At 33.6% G+C, this 27,292-nt stretch overlaps 1 protein-coding gene across 12 annotated transcripts in view; it reads left to right on the top strand.

The window, feature by feature from the left end:
* Positions 1-27,292, top strand: part of LOC106875251 (protein-tyrosine sulfotransferase 1) — a 476,119-nt gene that overhangs the window by 435,032 nt on the left and 13,795 nt on the right. For all 12 annotated transcript variants that reach the window (XM_089354479.1, XM_052968566.2, XM_089354475.1 and 9 more), the window contains one exon: positions 8,085-8,115. The gene's annotated coding sequence lies outside the window, so the exon portion shown is untranslated. The remainder of the gene's footprint in view (positions 1-8,084; positions 8,116-27,292) is intronic.

Below are 27,292 nucleotides of genomic sequence, written 5' to 3'. Positions count from 1 at the left end.
TATTCCCCATATCTAAGGGACACAAGAACTTTCATACACATGTATGCACATCATTGTCATCATCATCATCATCATCATCATCATAATACATTTTTCTTGTTGACATGAGTTGAGCAGTTCAACAGGAACTGACAAGTCAGAAGACTGCACCATGCCCTGTTGTCTGTTTTGGCATAGTTTCTACAGCTGGGTGCCCTTCCTAACACCAAACACTTTAGAGAGTGTACTGGGTGCTTTCTAACATGACACCAGCACCAGTGAGGTCACCAAGTAACTTGCAAGACCAGACCCTTCAACTGAAGATGGTGGAGAGAGCAGTAGTGAGAGACATATTGCAGTAGAGAAGAAACATGGCTGCCTTAGGTAGTGGGGGGGGGAGAGAGAAGATGGTGAAGATGCAGTGCAGTGGGAGGGGTATGCAGTAATGTAGGTCAGGGAAGTGGAAGAGAGTGAGTGGGTAAGTTTCAGAGATTTTGAAAGGAGAGTAGGAGATGAAGGGTAGAGAGAATGCAGTGAGTGGACCACGGGTCGGGGGAGGAAGTATTAGTAGGATAAGTTGAGGTAAATAGATTCGACAGTAACAGATTGTGTGCAGGTACATTTGTGAGTGTAAGTGATAGAGGGGAGGGAGAATACAGGTAGCCGGGAGTTGAAAAGATGAGTGGTGGGGGAAATATATAAAGTTGAAAATGACATAGTGTGTGTGTGTGTGTGTGTGCGTGTGTGTGTGTAAAGGAGGCGAGCTGGCAGAAACGTTAGAATGCCAGGCGGAATGCTTAGCGGTATTTCATCTGTCTTTACGTTCTGAGTTCAAATTCCGCCGAGGTCGACTTTGCCTTTCATCCTTTCGGGATTGATAAATTAAGTACCAGTTACATACTGGGTCGATCTAATCAACTGGCTCCTGCCCCCAAAATTTCGGAGCTTGTGCCTAGAGTAAAAAAGTATGTATATGTATATTTGTAAGTGTGTGTGTGTGTGTGTGTGTGTGCACGCATGTGTGTGTGCACGCATGTGTGTGTGATTGCTGATTCCATTTTGTTTGTTTGTGTGGCTGGGGGATTATGGCTTAATCAGAGGAAAGAGATCATTGACCATAAACATTTTCAAAGTCTCCAAGTCTAGTAGAAGAAAGGGAGAAAGTTTCTTTTCACTGGAAACCTGGCTCAGATTCTTGCAACCAAGTCGTGACTCTGCTAAAGACTGCTTCCTTAAGAGCAAAGTAGGTGGAATTAAACTAGGTGATGGATTATGCCTACCACCCAAGAACAGGCATGTTTTCCATATTGAGCTTTCACATGGTTTCTGTCTGTCAAATTCCACATTCAAAATATTACCAAACTGAGACAATGGTTAAAAAAAACAAAGAAAGAAGAAACTTGGCCAGATTGTCATGCAAAGAGTTTGAATCCAACACCACACAGCCACAATACAAAATTCTTAACTGCACAGCCATGCCCACCCCAGCTATATGATATTTTTGCAAAGAAACAAGCCAATGTTCCTTCTAATAAGATTCCAATACAAATAAAAACATTGATCTTAGCAATTGTTTGCTGATTACATTTCTTTCTATTTAATTCATTTTATTTTAATTTAGATAATTATTGTTTCTCTATTTAAACTTTTATTGAGGCACCAATTTATTGTTTCTATTTACCTTAAATATAATTTTGTTTATTCCTTTCATTGAGATGCTGTTCATATATATTAAAATTCCTAAGAAATTATCTTCTCCATGTTAACAAACTTGAGTTAATTCAGTCTTTGATATCTTGTGGATTTTCTTAGATAAAATCTGTTTGCTGAAGCAAATGAAAGAAATAAAATCTGACATATTATACCCAATGATTGATTCTTTTACACAGCTACATTTGATATCTACTTCAAAAATATTCCCTTTTATTGTGAAGTATATTTGCCACCTAAATGTGGTGGTCCCATAGAGGATGATGCTACTGTTTTTTATAGCCCCAGGAAGACATCTCCTCCAGCTGGCTAACCACACGCTATCTGTGTCTGATTAGTATTTGTAAAGGGAAATCATCATTCCCATCTCTGGGCCTATATGATACACACAGACCCAGGTTTCATCCTTTTATTAATTTAATTCTTCTACATTATATTTCAAATGGTTGCCTTCCACTTTAGGGCCCAGAAAATATTTCAATAGTTATTGACCCTTTACAAACTATAAATCAACCCATACTAAATTCATCATCATCATCAAGATTCTTTAACTGATGCAGCCAGTCATTGGAATGCCACTCTAGATGCTTTCTTAGTCAGCCATCATCACTGCTCTCTGTGTAGCAGGTCTGTTGTGCAGTGATCTGTCCAGTCCTTGATGTTGTCAAACTAGTATTTTCTCTGTCAGCTTCTCTTTCATCCTCCATATTTAAAATACTGCTCACATATCTGCAGTGGAGAAACTGCTATCTACACAAACCTTTACTGACTTTCATGTTGCACCTTCAAGCCAACTAACATGTCATTGTCCTCTCTATCTCATATTTTTACCACAATGCTTTCTGCTCTTATGAAGATTTTGTGTTTAATGCAACCACCTCTTCCTTGTTATCATCTATACAAAGTATCATCAACTGAACTCTGTGATTTAAAAAAAAACACTTCCTGCAGAAGTACAACCCTTTGAAACCTGCCTTGGATTCCACACTCTCTTTCTCTGTGGACATCAAAATACAGGGATTCAAACAACTAAAGTTCAATCACTTTGTCCTCATCTCTGAGAAAGCCTTGAAAAGGCTACAAATCAGGACCCTCTTCCTTAGACTCAATAAAAAAGATATAATAATGCTTAGTTAAAGATATTTCAACAATGCGTAATTTTTATAAACTTAATGATGTTGAAGTAATATATTATGTATAAAAAATGATATTGCAAATTTATTCCTTAGAGTCAGTTTGGTTTATGATTCAGTAATATTCACTAGTGAACTACATATTCTATTCACATAATTATTATCTAAATTGAAACCTTTTCCAGTGAACTTCCTTCCTACACTGCAATTCACATTCTATTATTTAGCTCCATCCATACCAAGAGGCTACATAAGATAATGTTGCCAAATACACTGTTATTTCTTTTTTTTATTTAAATATTTTATAAGGAAAAATTATCTACCACTAGCTATTATAACCTAAATTTGCTTTATACTGTTTTCTATTAAGGTTTCAGTGCAATGAGCTTTCAGCATTAATTACAGTGACTTTGCTATTTGTTTTCCTTGCACCAGGTCTCCCTAGATATTTTCCCCAGTCATTCCAAGTTGTTACAACATTTAGCATTCATTCAGTCATTAAAATTCTATAATCTACCTTTTATCTAAAATCTGGCAGTAATGGTCAGACTTTGCTGATAAAACCAAAACCTGTCTAGAGTTATTACTGTACTATCAAAGATCAAACTCACTCCCTCTACTCACTGCATTCTCTTTTTAATTAATTGTAACTAATTTAAATTCCAAGGTTGTCTACTTTCTCTGTCTTGTACAGAATTACTCATTAAGATATTTGTTTTTCTCCTTCCTGCTTATTCAATTTTAATTACATACATTAATTATGTTAGGACTAACTTTACTTTCTGTTTCAATGTTCGGCAATCGTTTGTGCTGCAGTTTGATGAGAAGCATAATATCAGTTCTTTAAACAATTTCAAGTCATTTAGTTGTCTATCATCCTTATTTGTTTAAATGACATATAGAAGAAGAGATAACATTAGGCAGGAACTGACTTAAAATAAAGGGAATCTTGAAAAGAGTCTATTTTTAGTCAATAGCCAATTTTCGATCTTGAGTTTTTCAAGACAAGTTCTTTATACAGCCAAAATCTTCATAAAATTCTACACGCTGAAAATACAGTAACAAAAACATCAAAATACATATATGTATATCAATTACATAAAACATTATAAAATATATCAGAAAAATAATGATCTTCTTTAGAAACTTCTTTTCAGATTTTTACATGTTCTTTTCAAATTATCACTTTTCCATAAGGTAATTTTTTTTTTTTATGTATTCCAGCTTGTTTAGTTTATTGTCTATAAATTTCTTCCACTATTAGTGAAATAAAGTTTTTAAAGAATTAAGCACAGAGGAAGTTATAGAAAAATATTACTTTTTGTTCTAGTTGAAAATATCCTGGAAAAAAATTTTTTTTTGTATATCTCACCAAATTTTTTTTTAAAGGTAGTCTATGTGAAAAGAATCATGAGAAAGCAGTCTTATTTTATGTATATCTACTATTAGTATTATAGAATAATTCTTAACAAGAGATGAGATTAAATTCCAGAAAAAAATCTAATAAATAATTCTTAACAAGGGATGAAATTAAATCTCAGAAGAAGTTTAATATAGATTTAATCTAGGAGATCAGTCTAACTTAAAACCTTAATCTTAAAGAGAACTTTTCTGAACCCAAACCTATAAGATTTTTGTGTTGCTGGTTTCTATTGGCAACAATCTGTTTGTTTACATCTATTTTTTCCGATGCTGGCACGGGGTCATTGAGAAGTTATTTGAGACAATATTTCACAGCTAGTTTCTTTTCCTGTCACAGATCCTTTACTTTTCTCTATTTCCCCAAAACTATCTTTCCCAATAGTGAGTACTGTTTTTCGCTCTTCACTACCACCCTCTATCATCACACACACTATCTTTCCTATTCTCCATCAGTTATAGGGTTAGGGTTAGGGTTAGTCTTCCAAGCTGTAAGGTGACCTCTCTAGTGCTGTGCAAAAGTATCATTTACACTCTGTAAATTATTGACACTTTACCAAAATAGACACTGGAACTTGAGGCAGTCCCTCTACTTGTTGTATCCTGAAGAATTGTCTAACCCATACCAGCATCAGAGTGGAGGACTCGTGTTAAATGATGATGTGATATACCACATCATCATGTATACAAACATTTTGATCTCTGAAACATAATAGCCCTGATTCCAACCAACCAGGCTGTGAGTTTGGTAAATTTGGTGAGTGAATTTGGTAAATGGAAACTGTATGGAAGCCCATTGAGTGTGCACTACCAACCCCGAAAAGAGATTGATACAATAAGTACCAGACTTTAATAAACTCTTCAAGGCAGTGCCCCAGTATGGTTGCAGTCCAACAACTGAAACAAGCAAATGTTATGTAGGTGCAGGTGTAGCTGTTTGATAAGAAGGCACAGGAGTGGGCGGTGAGCTGGCAGAAACGTTAGCATGCCGGGCGAAATGCTTAGTGGTATTTCATCTGCCATTACGTTCTGAATTCAAATTCCGCCGAGGTCGACTTTGCTTTCATCCTTTCGGGGTCGATAAATTAAGTACCACTTACGCACTGGGGTCAATATAATCGACTTAATCCCTTTGTCTGTCCTTGTTTGTCCCCTCTATGTTTAGCCCCTTGTGGGCAATAAAGAAATAAGAAGGCACAGGAGTGGCTGTGGTTCCGGGTTCAGTCCCACTGCATGGCGCCTTGGGCAAGTGTCTCCTATTATAGCCTCAGAATGACCAAAGCCTTGTGGGTGGATTTGGTTAATAGAATCTAAAAGAAACCTGTCATGTATGTGAGACAATATTTCACAGCTAGTTTCATGTATGTGTGTTGTCTGTCTGTTTGTCCTCCACTACCACTTGACAACTGGTGTTGGTGTGTTTACACCTCCATAACTTAGCAGTTTGACAGAAAGAGACTAATGGAATTAGTACCAAGTTAAAAAAAAAAATAAGTACTGGGGTTGTTTTGTTCAACCTAAAATGCTTCAAGGCAGTGCACCAGCATGGCCACAGTCAAATGACTCAAACAATTAAAATGTATATATATATATATATATATATATATATATATATATATATGATGTACCCGGTGCAAGCTATGGACACATAAGAGGTGCAGCAACATCAAAGGCAGGTTAACTAGCAAGTTAGTTTTTGTTTGTGGCAGATGTTCAGGTGCAATAAAGACTGTAAACAAACAGGAAACAACTTCTATCTCATTCCAGGGTGAAAAACTAGAGGTAGTCGATAGCTTCCGCTATCTGGGCGACCAAGTTAGTAGTGGGGGTGGGTGCACTGAAAGTGTAGCTGCTAGAATAAGAATAGCCTGGGCAAAGTTTAGAGAGCTCTTACCCCTGCTGGCGACAAAGGGATTCTCACTCAGAGTAAAAGGCAGACTGTATGACGCATGCGTATGAACAGCCATGCTACATGGCAGTGAAACATGGGCTGTAACTGCTGAGGACATACGTAAGCTTGCAAGGAATGAAGCCAGTATGCTCCGTTGGATGGGTAATGTCAATGTGAATACCCGTCAGAGTGTAAGTATCTTGAGAGAAAAGCTGAACATTAGAAGCATCAGTTGTGGTGTGCAAGAGAGACGATTGCGCTGGTATGGACATGTGGTGAGAATGGATGAGGATAGCTGCGTGAAAAAGTGCCACACCCTAACAGTTGAGGGAACCCGTGGAAGAGGTAGGCCCAGGAAGACCTGGGCTGAGGTGGTAAGGCAAGACCTCCGTACATTGGGCCTCACCGAGGCGATGACTACTGACCGAGACCTTTGGAAATGTGCTGTGCGTGAGAAGACCCGGCAAGCCAAGTAAGATCGTTGCCAGTGCCCTTGGACTGGTTCTTGCGCGGGTGGCACATGAGATGCACCATTTTGAGCGTGGCCGTTGCCAGTACCGCCTGACTGGCTCCCGTAGGATTTTCGAGCGAGATCGTTGCCAGTGCCCCTGGACTGGCTTGTGCGGGTGGCACATAAAAGACACCATTTTGAGCGTGGCCGTTTTCGTGCGGGTGGCACGTAAAAGCACCCACTACACTCTCTGAGTGGTTGACGTTAGGAAGGGCATCCAGCTGTAGAAACTCTGCCAAATTAGACTGGAGCCTGGTGTTGCCATCCGGTTTCACCAGTCCTCAGTCAAATCGTCCAACCCATGCTAGCATGGAAAGCGGACGTTAAACGATGATGATGATGATGATATATATATATATAGCAAAGCTTGTAAATTAAGATATTATATATGTAGAGCATAGGTTCAAAACTTGGGGTGGGGTTTTATAGCAGATGTTTGTGGGGTGGGGTGGAATATCCAAATATAATAATACCCACTCAAAAATATGCGATTGTCTGATTGTTATTTGGTGACTTAATCTATCTAATGACACCAGTAAAACATGCAAATTGAAAGAATATTAAATGTATTACTTTAAAATATTACAGCTGTCTCCTCTTTATTTTCTCTGCCATCATTGTTATCTTAATTTCCCAAAAGAAAAACCTCACAAATCCATATTTTACATCTTTCCTTTAGTCTCTTTCAAATACTTTCATTCTCCTTGTCACTCATTTACTTTCAAGATCACCACCACCCCAACCCTTTTTTTTTCTTCTTATATGTTCTATCTCCTTTCATGTTCTTTTTCTCTTTGTGTTTCCACATGTTCTGTTAACTTTTAAACCCTTTTCTCTTTTAGAACTTTTCATTTTATTCCCTGAAAGCCTTTATTTTATACTCTCCTTTCAAGTTCAGTGTTTTTGTATATTTTTTATTGTTTTTCTTATTTTTTTCATTTTTGCTTTTCTTTCATCTTTACATTATCCATTTAACTCTATCTCCCCTCTAAATTATGTGCTTATTTCTCTATTTTCCTCTACCTTCTTGTCCTCCCTTTTTCCCATTCCCCTAGACTTTAATTCTCAAGTACTCATTTAACCTTTCCTATTACAATCCTAATTGATCAAAGAGAATCAATAACAAAAATTTGTTTAGTTACAAATTGGTTCCTCCATTAAAATCTTTTATAATCTTTATCTTCTGTTGACTGTAAGTAATCAAATGCTCCATCTTTGATTCATTAAGATAGCCACCATGTTTTAAATGTTATCGTCAATATTTTATCTACTTTTGGTTAAAAACTATAAAATATAAAACAAAGGAATTTATAAGAAAAACCTGCATTGAAAATATAAATTTCTTTACATGCATGTTTCTTTACCTTTTCTTAAAATGTTTTGATGTTAATTTTTGCCTAAAATTTCAAAAATATATATTTTTTATTTGTTTGTTTTATAGGTTTTATGCTGTGGCTTTTGAATGCTAAACAGTGAGTAATTGAAATTAAAATAAATTAACTTCAGTTCTTACATAATGATTTTACAACACTTCATCTGTTCATTTTTCATCCGTGTTACTTTGGGTTCTGTTCCCTTGTTGATTTGAGTCTCTGTACTCCTTAACAATACATATATGGAGGGAAACATTCGATTAAAAACAAAAATGTGTTTGTGTGTGTGTGTATGTTTTATTTCCATGTAGAAATAACATAAAACATTTATGGTTTCCAGTCTTGTATAAATTTTTATAAAATGACATCGCTGTTTTCTTATTTCCCTGCTAAATTACTTTAATTAAAATTTATAGAGTTCTATAATTTATATACTTGGGCAGCTAATTATTCTGAAAAATTTTCTATCTATTGAAAGTCACCCCTATTTACAAACTTTTTGATAACACAATGTTTGCTCTTTAATTAGTTTGTTTTGTTTTCGTAATCTATACATCACCTTCAGACTGCCTCCGGTTCTTTGACACAGACTTCCTGTTTTAAAGTTATCTAAATTAAAATATTTCATCAAAATTTCATGTTAATTTGTCTTAGGTATTTTTCTAAATTCTTCATTCTTTTCAAAATTATTCTAAATGAAGGCAATCTACTTCAACAGAAATATAGTAACATAAGGATTATGTATAAAATTATCTTATATTTTTTTCTCTAGTTTCCAATAGCAAAAATCTTCTTTACATTCCTCAATATATACTAAATTTTCTAATGACTCTGCAATAGTAATTCTAAACTTGATATTCTCATGTTCAAGAAAAAATAATTAAGCAGCATAGTCGTACTAATTATCATATATCACTGTAGACGAAAATATATTGATTTCTAACTTTGGTACAAGCCACACACTTTGTGGAGGTATAGTCAATGATAACCAGTAGTTAACCGATCAGCCCCAGAAGAATGAAAGATAATGTGAGTAGTTTGGGCAAAATTCTTGCTTAAAATGGACATAAAATATATTGATCAGACTACAGTTTTCTAAGAGGTGAAATAACTTAGCTCTTCTCATTTATTTTATTCACAACAATGGCAACCAGCTTTATTTGTTGTTTTTATTTAGCCTCCAATTCCTATTTAACCATATGGTTAAATCACCATATGGACATGTTTTTCTATCTGTTCATTTTGGCACATTTATTGAAGCTACTTGCTTCCTTTTATAGCTTTATGAATATCCTCACATATTCCTGTTAATTTATCTTCCACAGTGCATGGTGTAATAAACAGTTTTGCTTAACTTCCTATAATCACTAAAGAAAAAAAAAAATGCCCTTCCTGTAAATTCTTTATTTCTCATAGAAACTGAAAAATTCTAATGATATTGTCTACTGTCTCCTCCACTTGACTTCTAAAAAAGAAAGGAAGAAAAGAAGGAAGGCAGGCAGGCAGGCATCTGTAGACATCATACATGTATGCTTAGAATAACAGATTGTATTGTAATAGATATTTAGAAATAACACTACTTACTGACAATGTTGTTGATTTTTCATCTCAACAGTAAAGACTTGTGTTTAATTGTAAGTGTTTTAAATTTTACTTTTTATAACCTGTGAAATGATCTGCTAATTACTGTGAATTAGTAGTTAAGCAAACTTTACAGCATTTACCTTTTTAGTTTATTATTGTATAGCATAAGGTAGTGAGCTGGTAGAATTGTTAGCATTTCTTCTGGCTTTACACTCTCAAGTTCAAATTACACAGTCTGATTTTGCCTTTCATCCTTTCAATGTAATTCCCCAAAACTTCAGGCCTTGCACCTATAGCAGAAAGGATTTATTGTATAGCATCCATTCTTTTTAATTTATTTCATTGTTTCAACATCTGTTTTCTTAGCTGTCAGTATAAATAGAATGGCATTTCACAAAGATGGATATTTATATATTTTGAGGGCTGTTTTACCATGATAAATAAAATTTATTGGCCTTTAGGCAGAAGAGAGATTGTGCATCTGGGTGTACCAAAATGGCAAACATTGGTGTCTGCTGTCATGCCACCTAGTGGCCTATCTCATCGAAAGGACCTAATTCAGCTATCTTTGCCACCCGGTGGTGTTTGCCAGCTAAGGGACATAATTCAACTATCTTTGCTATGCTACATGGCCATTCCTTTAGGCTTTTGCTAGGAATAGAACCCGTTAACAATTACACAAGCTAACATAGACATTTATTTGCATTTCTTACAAGCAAAGCGCAATTGCTCAAGTATTCAGAGTGGAATTTGTGACTATTCAGTTTCTATTCCAGCATGTTGAAGACATAGCCATTACTCAGCCTACTAAGAAATAGCTAACAAATATCAACCCTCAGATCATAACTTCTTATCTTTAAAAAAAACAAGGGACAAGTTGAACAATGTAGTCCTAAATATACAAGCAGATGGGATGGTCATGGTGGGAATATATTTAATCATAGGTCTACTTGATCAGGACTAACCTCAGACTAAACAACAATAACTACCTCCATTTTGTCACTCAGAAGAAACAATCTTGTATATGAATAAAATAAACTGTATCTTTACCTGTAAGAAATACTTCATGAATGTGTTTATGTCTGTATCTGACACATTTATAAAAGTGGATTGTATCAATCTACTGACAGATCACATCTGAATATTCTGCTTAAATTTGCAACAAAGATTATTTGACCTTTAACTATTGAAGCTGATTGAAACAGATTTCTGGAAAATGTAAATTAAATGTAGAGGGGTTCCTCATAGCAGGTGGTCTTCAGGAAATAGTTTAGGATAAGGTGCACTATTTCATGCTTAATTATGTGAAAAAATAGTTTTGGATGCACTTTTTGATGCATGATTTAGTGAAAAAATAGATTTGGATGCATTATTTAGCATAACAGTTATTCAAGAAACTAAGTAGTAAATGCTGCAGGATTTAGTGAGGAAATTGATTTAGTAATACTAAATACATAGGTGCAGGTATGGCTGCTTCACAGCCCTGTGGTCTTAGGTTCAATCCCACTGTATGGCACCTTGAGCAAGTGTCTTCCATGGCCCTGAGCTGACCAAAGTCTTGTGAGTGGATTTGGTAGACAGAAACTGCAAGAAGCCCATTATATATATATATATATATATATATATATATATATATATATATATGCATGTATGGGTACAGAACGTCACCAACTGTGTAAACAACATGAAGTATGAAAACAAATGAGTTAAATATGCAAACGAGATAAAAATGGAAAACAGGACAAGTAACACAAAGAACGACCCTTCATCAGTTGTCAGCTGTCTATCTACTCCTCACTTCAAGCATTTATATATATATATATATATATATATATATATATATATATATATATATATATATATATATATAGTTCAAATTTACAGAAAACAAAAGACAAAGACAGGTGTAGGAACAACAAGTAGGTGTATTAGTTTAACACTTGGGGAGAATGGAAAAGTCTTTGGCTTTTCAAGCTTACGCTCTTCAACAGACAAAAACAAAAGGAGAGAGAATGAAAAAATGTGTAGGGATTAACGGTTCAACATGATGTATGTATATGTATGTATATCTATGTGTGTCTTTGTACTGTGTTTGTTACCTGTCACCCCCTGACAGTCTTGGTTTGTTTATGTCCTCATAACTTAGGAGCTCAGCAAAAAAAAAACAAAAAAACTGCTAAGTATCAAGCTTAAGAAAAATAAGTACAGGGTTTGATTCACTTGACTAAATCTTTCAAGGCATGCCCCAGCATAACCACAGTCCAATGATTGAAACAAGAAATAAGATTAAAAACTTAAAAAAACATGAGGCCATTATGAATTTGTATGGCTTCAGCATGTATTATGAAGTGAATATTTTAAGTCTTTTAAGTCTGGGATTGTTCATTTTTTCTTCGAATTAAAATTCTTTTCTATTTAAACATTGACAAATTGCCATCAAATGATAGAAAAAAAAATTTTCATTGGGAAAAAAGGGGAGTGTCTGGAAAAACAGTTGCCTGTAATAACAAGGGAAATGATACTGAATTTCAAGGCTGCAAATAAATGGTGGGATACATCGACTGTATCTAGGACCACATTAGCCAAAGTGTTCTTCCATTTTCTTAAAAATAAGTGTGAACTGAGAAACTTGAAGTTGCTATTTTTAGCTGGTGGAGCAACAACATAGGAACTCCCCACCAATGTTTTTGCCTTTTATTCTTTTAGCATTAACAGTTGACCGTTCACCAATACATGTGGTCTTATGTCTTAGAAATAATAACTGTTGTTGTTATTGCAAAGGTGGTGAGCTGACAGAATTGTTAGCACAGCGAACAAAATGCTTAGTAGCATTTTGTCTGTTTTTAAGTTATGAGTTCAAATTCCACTGAGGTTGACTTTGCACTTCATGATTTGGGGATTGATAAAATGAGTACCAGTTGATCAATGGGATCAATAAGATCGGTTTACCCACCTCCCTCAAAAATTGCTTGCTTTGTTCCAAAATTTGAAACCATTATTATTATTAAGGTGAAGGTGGAAAGTTGACAAAACTGTTAGCACACTGAGGAGAATGTTTTGTTCCAGCTTTTTACATTCCAAGTTCAAATTCCAGTGAGGTTGACTTTGCCTTTCATCCTTTTGTGGATCAATAAAATAAGTGCCAATCAAACACTTAGGTAATCAACTAACCCTCTTTCCCCAAAATTTCATTGGCAGACATATTCATTCTTTATATATTCTGACAGATTAAGGCAGTATGGTTAGCACACCAAGCAAAATACTTAGTGGCATTTCAACCATCTTCACATTCTGAATTCAAATTCTGTCAAGGTTGACTTTGCCTTTCATCCTTTTGAGCGGGGGAGGGGGGGGGTCAGTAAAGTAAGTACCAGTTGAGTACTGAGGTCGGTGTAATCAACTTACCCCTCCCCCAAAATTGCTGGCCTTGTACTAAAATTTGAAATTAACATAGTCTAGCAGATTCAATCATAAATATGCTAATCACTGTTGAATTTCATCACTGGATAACAACTTTTCCTTTCAGTCGAATGTGTTTGTAATACACTTGATTCATTGAGGTGAGGCAACTTTGAGGCATTGGTGTTTCAACCTTATTGTGTGTCTCCTCAGCCTGAGCTACCCATATCCAATGAATCAAACAGCATTTTTTTACTCTTGTTTGTAAGATTCAGTATATAAGTTATTTACTGATGCATGCTGATGTTTGCCAACTGATAATAAACCACACATGCACGGTAAGCAGCAAGAATCCAAATAATGATTAACATATTCATTCTTAATACATTCCAGTACTAAGGGGACCTTGGAAAATCAGTGTTTCAACATTGTTGTCTTTCTTCAGCCAAAGCTACCATGGACAATGGCAGATTTGTAGGAGCACGCCATCCCCAGTTTTCTTCTTCAGACTGACTGATAAAAGGAAATGAACAAAACCAAAGTTGGTTTTTAGATATGACAAAATTGTAGATGAAATACAATAGTACTTTCTTCATCAATTTGTAGAGAAAATTATAAATAAATAATTAAGAGAAAATATGAGAGGTAAATATAGTACTGGAGCTAATCATTGCCTGGTAAATCTGTACAGTTAATGTCATTTGTGGTAATCACTATGGATTACAATCATGAAATGCACTTGGAATACAAGAACGTTAGTAATAATTCAGCTGCTATGTTCACTAATCTTTCCCTCCTGGAAGAAATCTTAATTACAAATAGTAAGCTAAAGGAAATAACACAAGTGGGCCAATGGTTTTAATTTAGGTAAATCAGGTAGGTCATGATATACTCAATGGCATATACAAACAGCTCTTCATTGATTGAAATTTACCTTTTAGTTGGAGAAAGATTACAAAAACCTAGCAGTGACTGCTGGTGATTCTGTTAAAGGTGGGGAAATCATTTCAAGAAAGTACAAATTAATTTCACAGAAACTTGAATTTTCATGTATAGTGGGTAAAACCTGATATTTGTTAGCACTGTGGCAATTTTAGCTAAATTATAGCAATAGCTTTCTTTAATGGCATGCCAGATTGAAAAATAAAAACTTATTGTGTCTATCATACTACTTGTTATTATAAGCTGCAACAGTGATTCACACACACACACACACACACACACATCCACAGTTAAGTTCTTGACTGAGTGCTATTCATAAGAACAAAATATAAAAAACTCAAGCAGTCTTGTTTTAATTTGAAATTATTTGTATTATGACCATTGGGGAAATCCCAGTTAAACAGTAGATATTATCTGTTGATCAAGTAAATCTAAATCTAAAAATCGAAATTCTTCCATTATAGTCATATTTGCCAAAGATTTCTGTCAGAACACTGAAGGAATAAAAAAATAAAAATAAAATAAAAATATTATTAAGTCTGAAATTATTACCTTTTGTCATCAGATTTTGTTTATCTCCAGAGATTAATGAAGTGTTAGTGAATTGTTTTCTAAATAAAGTTGAGTTAACATGAAGACTAACATCATATTTTCATGTTTGCTTCATTCAATAATGACACTCTTCACTTTGTTCATCTTGACAATGCTTCAGGGAAAGAACTTCTTAGTCATCTCATGAAACACAGAAACTACAAGTTGCAATATTATAGCTGAAATGATACTGTAACAACCCCTCAGTGCCACTAATTGAAATATAATTTCTTTAATATGATAGAATTTTCTCTATAATGAATGTGATGCCCACAACTACATCCTAAGTATACTACAATTCTGATCTTATGTACAACAGCTATAAGCTATCAACCACTGACATAGAATTAATGCTATGGCTTGTCTGTCTGTTTGTGTGTGCGTATGTATGTATATATGTATATACATATATATACACGCATGCACACACACACACACACACACACACACACACATATATATGTAAGCCTCTATATATATATATTTATATATGTGTGTGTGTGTGTGTGAATACAGGGTGCAGTGAATAAATTGTTGTCTAAATTATGCAAAAATGAAAATAACACTGACATTTCATTTTAACAGATATATTTACCAAAATTGCATTAAAATATCTTGAAATACTAAAGAGTAAATTTATTCAATATAATCGCCATTTGCTTCAACCACAGCCTCCAGACAATTTCAGAATCTCCTGCAGCTCTTCTGAATAGTTTCCTTGTTTAAGATGGTGAATGCTGCCTTAATCCATGTCTTCAGTTCATCTTTGGTGTTACTTGGAGTTTTGTTGGTCTCTCACTCAACTGCACCCCACACATAATAATCAAGAGGGTTACAGTTTGGGGAGTTAGGTGGCCAAATGTTAAAGGTGACGTGGTCACAGAAATTGTCTGACAGTCACAACTAGGTTTTCCTGCTTGTGTAGCATGGTGCAGAATCCTGTTGCCAGATATAGAGTCTTCCAGCAGTCACCCTCTTGATCTAGGGCAGCACTACTTCCTCCAGGCACTTGATATAAACCTCCATGTTGAGTTTGAAGCCGTGTGGGAAGATGAATGGAGGCACAATGTCGCCATCATTAGTGACTACTCCAAACACCATGATGTTGACTGGATGTTTGATTTTTATCACTCTCGGTACATGTTTTGGAGGCATGGCAAGCCAACAGTTGTTCTGTGTGTTCACCCTCTGATCCTGACAGAAATCCTTCTCATCTGAGAAAAACCAAAGCATGTTCAGTTGGTGGGGATGCCTGAGTTTGTTCAAAAGCTTCATAGTGTGATCTTTTCTCCTGTCCTTGATGGCTTGTGATAAAAATTGGCCTTTCTCATCTCGTATGAAGAATACTGAATGTCTTCATGTACTGCCTGCCTGATAAGAAACTCAGACACTTCCATGTGCCTGGCGATGGATCTGATTGACTTTGAGGAATGATCAGAATGAGTTTTTCAAGCTGTCATACCTTCATAATCACCATTAGACTCATCCAACTCTTTGCGAATCTTCTGCACTGTCCTCAGATTGACACACAAACACTCTGAAATGTTTGTATTGGAGCTTCCGGCACAAATGCCAAGCAGTACAGCCTGTCGTTTCAAATTTCTGGCAGCATGATGCTGTTTTTCTCACAGACTGTGCCCAACTAACCCTACTATACTGTGTAGTCGATAAAATCAAAAACAAACAATGCACATGCGCAAAATTAAAATTATAAAATGGTAACAATTTACCCATCGCACCCTGTATATGCATGTGGTGTGTGTGTGTATATCATCATCATCATCATCATCACCATTTAACATCTGCTTTTCATGTTAGCATGGGTTGGACAGTTTGACAGAGGACTGGCAAGCCAATCTGCACTAGGCTTCAGGCTGCACCAGGCTCCAAACTGATCTGGCAAGGTTTCTACAGCTGGATGTCCTTCCTAACACCAACCATTCCAAGAGTGTGGTGGGTACTTTTTATGTGCCACTGGTACAGGAGTCAGTTAGGGGGCACTGGCGTTGACCCCGTTCGGATGGTGCTTTTTACATGCCACTGTCACAGGAGCCAGTCAGGGGGCACTGGCATGTGTGTGTATATGTATATGCATGTGTGTGTATATATATATATATATATATATATATATATATGCATGTGTGTGCGTGTATATATATGTATGCATGTGTGTGTGTGTATATATATATGTATTTGCATGTGTTTGTAAATATATGTGTGTATATATATGTATGTGTATGTGTGTATATATATCTAGTTGCTTTATAAAAGTTCTGTTCTCACTGCTGTTTGCTCTGCTATGACTGATCTACCTGTTTACCTTTAACACATCTTCTATTTCACTAAACATATGCCAAAATAATCATCATCTTTCAGTTTTTAATCAGAAACACAACATCAAAATAGAGATATTGACTTTGTTGTCAGCTAAAAATCTCTTTTGCAGGATCTGCCAATTCACGAATGTATATTTTCTCTCACATACACATCATAAACATTTTAATGTTTATACAGTTATTAATAAAACTAATTGTGCGAAGTTTCTCTGTCTCGGATTTCAAGATAAATAACATTTCATGTTAGAAAGATACATGCACACTTAACAATAGGTGCCAGGCTGTCTCTACTTTCACCAGAGGCAACATTATTTGTGTTTGATTATCCCTTGGATGATGATTCACTTCTAAAAAAAGGAAGCCTGTATTTATGTTGAATATTCATTTATTTTCTTCTTTAAAAAGAACTTGTTTTAAATTACTTATTCTTTAATAGCTGGTATATGACATTGTCTTCAGTAGCAATACTACAACAACAAGAATAACATATACTTTGCAGATTTAGATTTCAGTTCACATTGTGAAATCCTACACAAGATTTTCTTTTTATATTTAATATAAAATTCCTTTCCTTTTGGCTATCCTGTATATATAGCTATTATTGTGACACCTACACTGTAAAAGATTGATTTCATTGGCTAATTGAATAATGCAAATCATGTTTATTAACATTTTGAGTGTATTTGTGTGCATATGCATTAAAATGAGCATATTTTCAGGCATGAAATGTGCAATAATGTCGATAGTTTATCTGATCTGTAGTCAGTAATTAGTGTGTGAAATTTGAATGAAGAACATAGTGATTTAATTGATGATATCAGAGAAAGAAATCTGATAGTTATCGTAGAATTATGTGAAACTCTGGTTATAATTATTGGTAAATTTCTTATTGGAGATCAAAACGAGTCGAGAGAAATGAAATTGCGGTGTAATTTTAAATATCCTAATCTTTGGTCGATAAATCATTGGCTGTAGTTATTCTGTTCAAGGAATGTGTGTGTATGTGCATATACACTCACACACACAAACTAAATATAATATGTATGAATGTGTGTGTGTGTGTATATCTATAATACACAAAATGGCAGTCTGGTAAGAAGCTTGCTTCCCAACCACATGGTTTTCGGTTCAGTCCCAGCTAGCTTATGTGATACTAGCCTTATGTGATTCTTACAGACCTAGGTTTCTGGATTTTATCCGTCCTCTGTGTGAGACAATCACCAGCTAATGACAAAATCTATCTCCACTTGCAAACACACACATTTTTATTAAAGCTGCAAACTTATCACAAGACTATTACTCAGAGTTTCATGTCCCTTTCATTAGACATCACAACTGTCCGATGAATTGGAATGTAAAATAATGATTAACAGTTTTGTGATAATTTTGTAGCTTTAATAAAAGTATATTACTCTATGTTTGGTATTCAAGTACTATTTTTCACTTTATGCGCTCACCTGTGTGTGTGTGTGCGTGTGTGTGTTTGTTTGTGGTTCTATTGTTTAGCTCCAGGTCAATCTTTATTGAGCAAAAGCATTCCAACCATGATGATTCTGCCTAATTATGAATATATAAGACCACATTTGCCAATGTATCTTTTTCCCAAGATGGTAGGGAGAGATTTGAAAGAAATTTAGTTGCTATTTCTTGTAGTCTTGTAGTTTTCATTAGCTTGTGTGTATGTATGGATAAGATATTAGATTACCAGTTCATGGCTTACAATGCTTCATCGATACCAAAATTTATAATGAAATGAATAAATGCTGCAATTATTATTATAAATGCTGCATGTTAATAAACAAGATTAATTGTTTGTTTTAAATAGTAAATCACATTAGAACAGAAATATAAGCAAAGTGACCTACAAGAATATGAAAACTAAAATAGGTTGTAACATTTAATTCACTTCGAAATTTAATAATGTCGCATCGTGCTGCAGTTTTTCACTCTACATTTACAAGTAGAATGACCTTTTAATGTTCATATGATCTCTGAATAATCTAAGTGGAAACTATTCTTGAATAGTCATGTCATAAATAAATGTTGGTTTTCTGTAAGGACGTGTTAAAATTTAATTTGAGCAAGCAACAGTGCAAAAATAAAAAGAAAAGAAAGAGAGAGAGAGAAAAATAGAGAAAGGAAGTCATTTGAGATGTTTACAAGGGTTTATCTAAGATCCCTAGGCAATATGTAAAAAGAAAAAGAAAAAATATTTGAAGACAAACGTTTTTAAATATGACAAAAATGGTAAATGTTTAAGAAAACCTGTATTTATATAATTTAATTTCTTGAAATATTATTAATTTTTTTTTCAGAAATGCATTTTGGCTTTTGATATTCTTAAACCCAATGGAAATTAAAGTAATGTTCATAGAGCTAACATGAATGAATTATGTCTTTTAGTTTCATTTTCCACATACTAAGAGAAAATAAACCTCTTCTAGCTTTGTTTGGCACAAAAATTCAATAATAGTTAGAGTGAATATGATTTTGTGAGAACAGGTTAAAAATACATTGGAAAAACAGCAGTAAAAAACAAAAATGTTTAGTTACATGATATTAATAAAATGTTAGGTGTGCATAATGTGCTGTGAGAGTGTACATGTATATTGTGAAAGTCAAATACGTAAAAGCAGATTGATAATGGTCAACAGTACAAAGAAAGGCAGGAAATTTTTATATTTTAAACTGATGGAAATATTAATTGGCATCTCATTCTGCAAACAATTTAAAATAGCTGATTCTATTCTATCGAGGCAAAACCCAAGAGAAAGCTAACTCTAGCTGAAAGAAAGAGAAATAAGACAGCTTGTTCATGGCTGTTGATTGAAAATAAGAGAAAATCTTGACTTCCACTTCAATAAGTTTGTAAGTAGTGGTCCAGTAGTCTATAAGTTGGTTCTAAAACTTACTTATAAACTACTGGTCTTTGACTGGTTAAAATAATGTATATAAAAAAAAACATTGAAACAGTAAAATGTTACTTGAATGAGATTACTACAACGCTTATTATGTTGGTTTCAGTTTGACATTCTTAGCATCCATTGCATTTTATCTAAATAATTAGTTATATAAAGTTTATTAAACGCTAGTGTTTCACAAAAATTCTTATATTTGCAATTTCTTTCATTATAGTTCTCATGAATTTTGCTTTTATCCTGAAAAACTCTACCAGAAAAAACTAAGATAAGCATGTAGCATACATTTTGGTGGCTAACCACTTAAAAGTGTTATCAGATACCAAGTGATTACTAGGATTAGAGCAAGTTATCTTAGCTTCCACCTTCTCATAAAACTATGATTTCCTTGACAAAATACAGTATTTTCACAAGTCATTCTCTTAATATGGTATCTCTCTTTTGAAAGACAATTCAACTAATTATTAAGTACCTGTCAAGGTATGCTTAGTAGAGAATGGCACACATCCTAATATAAACAATATTTTTAAGATGTGACATAAATTATTTATATATTTCATGTGTGCATGTGTGTTTATATGTATGCTTACATAAACACACACACACACACACATATATATATATATATATATATATATATATACATGCATACTCACAATCTATGTATATCTGAAAACATGTTGTCTATTACATAATTGTTGTCTTACCTCAATTAACACTACAAATTTTATCCAGATTAATTACAAGGAAAACAAATTACTTCTGTAATTTAAGTGTCTGGAATCAACTTTGTGTCACATGGTTTTATCTAATTAATTACTTGGTAATTTTTCTTTATCATCCAGCTTTTGTTAATGATAGGAAGGGTAAATTTAATGAAATCGGCTATTTTATATAATTCTTAATAAATGGTATAGCATAGAATTAACTCATCAAATTCTTGAAACAAAGCACTAGACCAATTCCATGACAAATGTGTTGCATTGGAATGCAATATATTCTTTTCTACTCTAGGTACAGGGCCCAAAATTTTGGGGGAGGAGGCCAGTCGATTAGATCAATCCCAGTGTTCAACAGGTACTTAATTTATTGACCCTGAAAGGATGAAAGGCAAAGTTGTCCTCAGCAGAATTTGAACTCAGAACATAGAGACAAATGAAAAGAGTATTCTTTTCTACTCAAGGCACAAGACCCGAAATTTTTGGGGAGGGGTCCAGTTGGTTAGATCGACCCCAATAAACAACTGGTACTTAATTTATCAACTCTGAAAGGATAAAAGGGAAAGTCGACCTCAGCGGAATTTGAACTCAGAAAATAAAAATAGATGAAATACCGCTAAGCATTTTTCCCAGTGTGCTAACATTTCTACCATCTTGCTGTCTTTGAAACGCAATATATTGTAAGTAAAAAGGTTTAAATTAAGTGGAAAATTACCTTTGCAGATATTTTGGGGATCAACTTTTGTTTTGTGTGGATATCAGTTTGAAGAGAAAAAGATTTTAGAAGGGCATTTTAGCAGTTTTCTCAATTTTGATAATGTGCTTAGGTATTCATTATTTTACAGGTATGGGAAAGTGCATAGCCTAGTAATTAGGGTATTTTGATTGTGTCATATTGATAAAAGAATTAGTAAACAAAAAATCAAATTTGACAGTATAAAATTGAAGATCTTATACTGTCAATAGGAACAAGAACGGAATTTTATTGGTACACTGTCAAAGAAACAGCTATACCTCTCTTGAATATCAGTTCTTAGCTTGGTTACCAAAGGAAGTTTCATAAGACTGAACAAATCAAACATCACCATAATGTATAAACTGTGCCATCATACTATCGTACTACTGTCATGCATGAAAAAAGCCCAACCTTTGAAAATACTGCCTTTGAACTGGTAGAGATTTCAATTAACTTTAGAAGGAAGGATCTATGAAATGACATAAACTCCTACTCGTGTCATTCGTTTATCTAAACAGACTTGCTTTCATCTGAATCTGTTATGACTTTATGCAATTGCATTGGGGCAGGCAAATTTTTTAAAGAATCTCCCTTTAGCCAAATAGAAAATTGGAGAAATGTAGTTTTTCAGAAAAAAGAGGGGAAAAAAACTATAATTTTATTATTATTGTTAGATATTAGTTGATTTATAAAGCTCTACAATTTTCTTCGAAATAACAAGTTCTGACTTTCAGCTCATCCTGAAATTTTTTATATTTCATTAAGTTTAGCCAGTCATCTTGATTAAAATATATTCCAAGTTCCTTTTATTCATTCCACTAGTTTCAGTCATTGTGAATTGCCTTGAAGGGCTTCAGTTAATCATCTCTATCTCCAGTACTTATTTCAGTTTGAGGCTTATTTTATCAATCTCTTTTTGTTAAACCACTAAGTTACAGATGTGAAGCAGCACAACAACACACAATCTAGTTTTCAAACCAGTTAAACATAAGGACAAACACACAAATGCATATATATTACAGGCTTCTACACAGTTTCCAATTACTAAATTCCACTCACAGACTATTAGTCAACTCAAGGATATAGTAGATAACACTTGTCCAAAATACCATGTTGTAGGTTCAAACCTTGGACTGTGCTACTGTGAAGCTAACCTCTTAACAATAGTTACCATTTTATCTTTAGTTTATTACTTTTATGTATCCCAGCTCACAAAGCAGCATATTAAGAAAATAGTTCTTGAGACAGCAGTCATCCTATACAAGTCTCAAGTTTAATTGCAACAGCAACAATGGTAATGTATTATGTTTCACTACAGTACATTTTGCCTAAACATCTTAATAAAAGAAGGGTAACTAAGAGGAATTTTCATGTGCATTATTACTGGTACTGCATATTCTTATGGCATGAAAGTCTGTAGATGATTATTATTATTCTTTCACTGTTCTTTCTGTCTCTATGATTGATTAGTCCCTATGGCTGTTTTATTGTACAGCTCATATAACTATTTACCATTATTCATCACATTTGTCATATTGAGAACAAGGATTTATAAAGACATTATGTGAATAATTTCTTGATATTTTGGATTTGAAGCATATCTGATTATAAGGATATAATTTCTCCAGCAAAAGACTTTGCTGTTTTTATTCATCGCCTTGCCTTCAAATAGTTCATCATTTTAACTCATTTAAAAGCCCTGGTTGTATTAACAAATATATTTCTTAATCTTATCTGGTGATTTGCCTGGATCAATGCAACTTTTTCATCCCAAACGTCTTGATTGAGCAATAAGGCATGATTGTTTGACTTCGGTTTTAGTTATATTGGTCTTTTCTCTAACTGAAATCTCTCATCAGCACATGTCATGACTACAGATGACAGCTATAGTTTGCAAACTGAAATGCTTGACCCTGGTCATCAACAGTTTGTTGTTTGTTCATCTGCTGAAATAGTCACATCCACGATGCTGCATTCCTTGATTTTAATTTGGTTACATGCTATTTAACCAATAGAGTAGCTGACAGGTGCAGCTACTCCAGCTCAGAGTTGACCTGGAAACAGAGATAGCTATATGGTGATTCCACACTCCTCAAAATCCGAGAACATCTGAACCAGGGCCCCACTACCAGATGCAGTTTAAAGACATACCCCAGAACTAATATATTTCTATCCTATTAATTAAGCTGAGATACAAGTAACAAGTTTTATGATTAAAGAGATGGAACACAAATCGAATAATAACCAATAAAAGAGTCAAACAGTATTTATAGACTTATTGAAATATTCTTTAGTACATGTTTAAAAATTATAAGTAATCTTTCACAAAAATTTATCTCAGATTGAAGTATGTATTATTTTTGGTCAATTAGATCATTTATCATAATAAATATTAATGATATTCAGGGAACACATTTATACACAGAAATATAAAAGTATAATTTTAACTCTTAGAGGCCTCAGACCTAAAGCAATATCAATTCAAGTGAATGATATGACTTGTATTAAAAGAGATTAAAAGATGTTTCAATATATCTGACAAAGATTGGGATCTATCTGTATAATAACTCCAATTATTTTAATCAGTTTTAACATTTACTGTTATCTGTAAATGTATCAAACCCTCACTCAATAAACAAGTCTCTTCAATGACCTAATTTTACAATATACCTTACAGTGCTTAAGGCTTGCATACCTGTTTTTAATCTTTAATATCTTTTGTCTTCAAATTGAGGTTGATATATGAACATTTCTTGAAGCATTATTATCTAAGTTCTTTATACAAAAAATTAAAGCTAAATTAAAGCTAAATCACAATTATTAAAACACTAAAAGAAATCTCACTGATCAGTTTATCTTTAATAATTAACCAAAACTGATGATTTTTAAAATATATCTTAAAAGCAATCTTTATTTTCAGGAAATATCCAGGTATTTTCTGACAAAGAGTTAATATGATTATATACAACAGTAAACACATTTTTTGAAAATGTAACTGAATGAAATACATCACTATCAGTTATATAAGTACCAGTTATATACTGAAGTTCGTTACTTCAATCACACCAGTTCTTTGCACATGTTGTCTTTGTGCCTAGGGGGAAAAAAAAACTGTTATCATTATTATTGATGATGTCAACTGATGAAATGTTTATGTAGGTTCTTGTAAAAGATAGAAACACTGGTGGCATTAAAGAATAAGATAGATGTTCTGCAGTTTAGTGGTTTCTCTGATCAAATCCATCTGTTAACAATCTATATATGATACTTCAAGCCATTTGTCCATATTTCTCTCTCTCTCTGTTCTAGAAACAGGGGCAATTTGAAAGCTGTTTCATTTTTCTTTCTCTGAAGTAAAACGTTGCAATATTTCTATACATAATGTGGAATAGAAATTATTGAAATACTTTTTATTTTGGATGAAAAGGGATTAATACGATGTGGTTGAGTGCGTATTCAAAGGAATCAATATTTCAGACCCTAGACGGCCACCGTTAGACAAACATCAGGAACTCACAAAGATAACCCTCGCCCAAAACAGTTTCTCTTCTATTCAATGTAGTGATTTGAAAGACAAGTCCTCCTGAATGTATAATGCAAGTTTCTGCACAGACGTAATAATAGCTGTAGCTTGAAAACTAATAAATTATATCAAAATTTATTTAACCAACATTTAAACTGTAGCCAATTATCAACCGCTTTTCTTTCAACTTCACTACTGATCAAATACATCACATAATCAAAGTATCGATTGTGTATAAAATATAGACATTAAAGGGTCAGTTATTTCCCAGTACTAGAAGCAAATGTTTAATACTGGAGTCATGTATAAAATTAAATGTTATGGTTGGATACCCTTCGTAGCATGAATAGTTTTTATATAAAAAAATACATATATTTCTTTCATTTCTTTTTTTTTTTGTTAATGAAACTGGTTTGTAAAATGAAGCAAGTGAATGGTGAAAATTGGGTGAGTAAATAGTATGGGATAGCGATTACTGACAAATAAAAATGATACTCTGAAGGGAATTGTAGCTACTAATTTGCAGGATGTAGTTTTGTAACAGAATTAAACTCGAGTCAGTCTGTAATAGGGGAAAGAGTTTCCAGCAACTCATTTTAATCAATATCTGAAAAGAAAAGCTAATGATTGTGACTACAATAAGCATTATCATGTAAAACAAATTTAAATTGCATTCAAGATAATTTTGTTTGCGCAATAATATATTGCTATTTGCTACATTTCTCCATATTATAAAACAATTTTTGCTGCTATGGATTTTCCGAAACCCTTTCTTTCTCTATATGAATTACTAAGTATTTACCTAAATTCAACAGCTAAGGATTAGAAGCATTGCATGGAAAGGAATAAGAATAACTGTTTTACCTTTTTGGTATTCTTATTCTTCAGTTATCAATAATGCTTCACTTTTCATGTTTGCTCAAAGATTTTCCAACATATAAAAATGTGCTATAGGGGCATCACTCTCAAAATCCTTGTTTTATTTGTTCTTTGTTTTGTTTTTGTTTTTGTTTTCTTTTGTTTTTTAACACAGCAATAAATAAATAAACAATTGCTAGTTTTTCAAATAAACAACTTCTGCATCACTCAAAAAGCAATTCTTTTCTTCAAACTTTCCTTGAATGAAGACTCCATTGCTAACAATGCACACTGAATATTACTCATAAAATTAACTCCACATTATTGGTATCTAACAAATTCTTTGTTTATAAGCAAAAAAAAAACCACAAACAAAAAACACATTAACACTTTTTGATTTTGAGTGTTCTTCATCTGTTCTTTCACTGTTTTAATATGGGTTGGATTTAGAAAAATCAGCTTTCGTAGCTATTTTACTTGAATTATAAGATTTAAAGAAAGCTTATAACTTTGTAAAACTTCAAAACCAAAAGATATAATCTTAATGTCATTTATATTCTAATTTGATTAAAGTTACTTCACATATGAGATGAATTAAACATTGTTAATTTTACCATGTCAGTTATAGAAATAAGCAGTTTTAGTTAATTAGCTACACACCTTTATTTTACAGTTTATATATTCTTTTACTTATTTCAGTCATTTGACTGTGGCCTTGCTAGAGCACTGCTTTTAGTCGAACAAGTCGACTCCAGGACTTATTCTTTGTAAGCCTAGTACTTATTCTATTGGTCTCTTTTGCCAAACCACTAAGTTACGGGGATATAAACACACCAACATCAGTTGTCAAGTGATAGTGGGGGACAAACACAGACACACAAATACATACATACATATATATATATATATATATATATATACAACAAGCTTCTTTCAGTTTCAATCTACCAAATCCACTCACAAGGCTTTGGTTGGTCCGAGGCTATAGTAGAAGACACTTGCCCAAGATGCCACGCAGTGGGACTGAATCCAGAACCATGTGGTTGAAAAGCAAGCTTCTTACACCCCCACCCCCTCCTGCACCTATTTGCATGTTAACCAGAAACCCTTTTTTTCTTAAACTCTTGATCGTCATATGTCCAGTTTCAAGTTAAGAAATTGTTTTGCAGTTCAGAAAAATGTTTAATTCCATTAATGATTCTTTATCAGTTTAATCTATTCGAAATATATTCCATGAAAGCAAAAATTTAATGCTTTGCAAACCCAATGACTGAAAGATATATATTATTATTTAATTAGAATTTGAATTGTAATAATATTGATATTAACATTGCTAATGGTAAAAAAAACAAAATGTTACTTGGGATACTTTCCACAGTTGAAATCCAGATGACAGCATTCCATATTCCACATAAAATATAATCTGAAAAGTTAAAAAAGTGAAAAGGTTTGTCAGATCTATTCACTGAAAAATTTCAGTAACATACATGTAGCTTTATTATTATCATTATTATTATCATTATTATTATTCAGTAGTTTTATTTTTATAACGTGCTTTCACTTCACTACCGAGCGCAGCTCTGTGCGCCTTGGGTATGTGCTGTGGTTTGCTGTGATGCTCTTATGGTTACTGTATTGAAAGTGTTTTGCGTAGGATGTGTGCTGTGCCC

This window comes from Octopus bimaculoides, chromosome 6 (assembly GCF_046866305.1).
Source record: "Octopus bimaculoides isolate indiv1 chromosome 6, ASM4686630v1, whole genome shotgun sequence".
In the NCBI taxonomy this organism is placed as follows: domain Eukaryota; kingdom Metazoa; phylum Mollusca; class Cephalopoda; order Octopoda; family Octopodidae; genus Octopus; species Octopus bimaculoides.
This window is presented reverse-complemented; position numbering and strand designations above follow the sequence as displayed.